The sequence below is a fragment of the Rhincodon typus genome, chromosome 34 (assembly GCF_021869965.1).
Source record: "Rhincodon typus isolate 14 chromosome 34, sRhiTyp1.1, whole genome shotgun sequence".
NCBI classification, from domain to species: domain Eukaryota; kingdom Metazoa; phylum Chordata; class Chondrichthyes; order Orectolobiformes; family Rhincodontidae; genus Rhincodon; species Rhincodon typus.
The window spans coordinates 16,791,629-16,795,353 of record NC_063365.1 but is presented as its reverse complement, the minus strand read 5'-3'; positions in this window follow the sequence as shown (position 1 = coordinate 16,795,353).

Genomic DNA, 3,725 nt, shown 5'->3' with positions numbered 1-3,725 from the left:
GTCACCCTTTATTTACTTATGCACAGTACACTGGCTGTGGCCAACCAATCTGAAGTCAGTCCCCTGAACTGAGGAGATTCTAAATCTCTTGTTTATATTTTTTCTTTTAACCCATGTGTGTGTGTAGGTTTGAGACACAGTAAAAACACCAATAACTCTATTGATAGTCCACCACTAGGACAAACACCCATGTGACCAGTGGCAAGCAGAGCCCCTCTGGGGTCAATGCCTATGTGAACGAAAAAGTGTGGGGGAGGGTAGGGATCATTTCAAAATAGTGTTAGAGGGGGAAATAAAGCACGCCATACCCCATGGTGCCCACTGCTCCTGAAAGGCATTGAGCGCGCCAGTGGACACTGTGTGCTCCTTCACCAGGGACACCTGGGCGCAGACGTAGACACGGAAGAGGGGCAGGCAGTCGACCATAATGACCCCCTCCACGGCCCGCTGCCAGGACCTATTAATGACCAGCTTGGCCAGGCCCATGAGCAGCCCCACAAAGAGATCCTCCAACCCGCCCGCACCCCCTCCGCACTGGGTGCCCGAAGATCAGGAGCGTGGGGCTGAAGTGCAGCCAAAAAACACAAAAGGAGGTCTTTGAGGGAACCGAAAAGGGAGTGCAGGCACCCATACCCAATATATACACATGGTCCATGGACTCCACAGCGCCGCAAAACAAACGGTGGGGCTGGGAGTTGGTAAACCACCGCAATCTGCGGTTACAGGGGAATGCCGCGTGCAACACACCACCCCCCCACCAGATCCCCGAGAGAAAGGGGGAGGACTCTTGCGTAGAGGGCCCTCCACTGGGGATTCCCGCCGCCCGGTGGTAAATGGGCATGGGAAGGTGTGCCCGGGCAGTGGATGAAGGAGACGAGGTGGACGGTACACAACAGCAGTCTGTACAGGGCGCATGGTTTCACATCTTTAAAAGACACAAAATTAAATTTCCAGAGGCAGCTCAGCTTCTGGGGCACAGGCTCCAGTGGGGGGGAGGTATGGGATCCTGGGGCCGATGTGAAATTCCATTCGAGCAGGGGTACACACAGGACGGATTCCACCGCACACCTGAGCATCCTCCAGCTGGTGCACGACGTCAGGTCCCAGCACTGCCGTTTTAAGGTGTTCAATGATGGTGACTATGAACCAGATGTCTACCACGGCCCTTCGCTCCAAATCCTGTGGCAGTATCCAGCCCAGGCCCCCGCCGCAGAGCACGTCCCTGACTCTGGTCACCCCCACAGCCATAGCCCTCCTCTCCAACAGCCCCTCGAACCTGCTAACCTCCTGGTCATATTGGTCAGCCAGGGCTCCCTAATTGGTCCAGGTTAACAACCCCAAGCAGGGATCTCATAGTCAACAAGATCCACCTGGTTCCAATCACTACAGTGTGGATAAACAATCAAAACAGAAAAGGTGTGACCATCCAGAGTGACAAAAGTCAACAAAGATCTTACATAATATACTCAGCTTAAAGTACTATAAGAGGAAAGAGAAGGAATCTTATCCCATTACATTAGAAGCATCCACCAGTTGCAAAGTGTATGAGCCAGATGTTGAATGTGAAATCCGAGAGGAACTGGAAACCTTAGATTTCAGACAGACCGTTCAAATCAAACGCCAAGTCCTACAGGAGAGGCGATCATTCTTCCGAGTCAGAAGAAAACACATTCAGGCAGAGTCATGAAACTTTCAAACTGACTAAGCCTGTCAAGTCAGGGGCCTGGGAGAAATGGGGTAGTTTGTACATGTAAGAAAAAGATTAGTGAGTGGAATAATAATCATAATTGGGGCAAAGATTCAGGGGGAGAGGTTGTAAATAGGTCTGGAAACGTTATTATCTGGAAGAGTGTGATGAGCACCACCCACTGTGATGATGACACATAGACACACTCTCAGACAGTTTGAGGGAGTCCGAAACAGTCAGCGAACAGTCAGTAGAATTACCCGGGTAGCCTGTATACATTGTATCATAATTCAATAACGCAATAATCTCTACAAGGCCCATGGGAATCAATAATTCATCTCTCTGTGGAGCTCGTTGAGTAGGAGTTCCCTTGGTAACAGGCAATGGCCTGTTCAGCTTGAACTCATCACCGGAGCTCTTTCTAAAGTAGACCCCAGGATGCATCTGCAGAACTGTCAGTGCCAGGATGGAACTAGACAATGTATGCCATGAGTAATGGCTCTATTTTGGTGTTTAACAATAAATGGTGTTCCTTTCTAGTCAAGCTTCCTGAGTTATTACGAACAAACAACTTGCAGGTTACCCAACTCTCATGAGCTCTAAAAGTTAGATCAAAGAAGCCAATGCTTCCTCCACAATAAACCACAAATGTTGGCAGAAACATTCCCATGACCTACTCCTTGAGCTCCAGTTTGAGGAATATGAGCAGCAAAAGGTATAAGGAATTTGGTAAAAACAATCATTAGCCCCAGTTATAAGTCATGGAGCACACAATACATTGAGAAATCACTTTACAGCTCTTTACTGATTTTTCAGTCAACCACTCTTTCTTAATTGGTCAGAAACAAACATGGAGCATCCTCAAAATTCTCCAATCATTTTGACTGTTCCTGTAATTACCAACAACGATTCGTACTGACTTTTATCAGGTGACGGGAATTTTTTTATTTGTTCATGTGTCATGGGCAGTTATTGTCCATCCCTAATTGCCCAGAGGGTATTTAAGAGGCAATCACATTGCTGGGCGTCAGAAGTCACATGTAAACCAAACTGGTAAAGGCAGAGTCCTTCCCTAAAGGACATTAGTGAACCAGTTGGATTTTAAACAATTGACAATGGTTACACGGTCACTATTAGACTAGCCTTTCATTGCAGTTTTTTTTAATTCAACTTAAATTTCTTTTTGTGTCAGGATAGCATTTAAAACCCATGTCCCTAGAGCATTAATGTGGGCCTCTGGATTACCAATCTACTGACATTACTACCGTGTCACCACCACCCTTGTGGAACAAACTAACTTGGGATCTTTCTCCACCTTTTATATTCCAGCAAAGAACTGCCAAATTTCACAGCAATGTGGCCATTACAGACAACCTTACTGCACAACTTGGTTGAAAATAGGCTTGAGATAACATACCATAGGATGATGACTTGTCAGGCTGAAGTGTCAAGCTATCAAAGCAGTAAATTGTAAAATAAAGACTTGCACTCACATCGCTTTTTTCATGATATTCAACTCAAAGCACAGTTACTATTGCAATAGAAACGTGGCAGTCAAAATATACTCAGCAAGCTCCCACAAACACCAATGTGATAAAGACCAGATAATGTGTTTTTGTGATGCTGAATGAGGGATGAATGTTGGACATACTGACATATGAGGAGAGGCTGAATCAGTTAGCATTATGAAATAACTCCACTGAGGCCAGTATCCCATCACCAAGTCACCCTTTATTTACACATGCACAGTAGATGGACTCTGACCAGCTAGCTCAGAGCTAGAGTGAGGAGAATCCTTGACACTCCTGTTTATATCTGCCAGCCAGGAGTCCCTGATTGGCGTAGGTTGACAGCCCCAATCAGGAAACTCATATTCAATGAGATCCACCTGGCCAACCTCATTCATATAACTACAGACTATCTTCATTGGAGTTCAGAAGAATAGTGGGGGGGTGGTGGTATCTCATAGAAACCTATAAAATTCAAACAGAACTTGAGAGGGTAAATGCAGAAATGATGCTCCCGATGACAAGCGAGT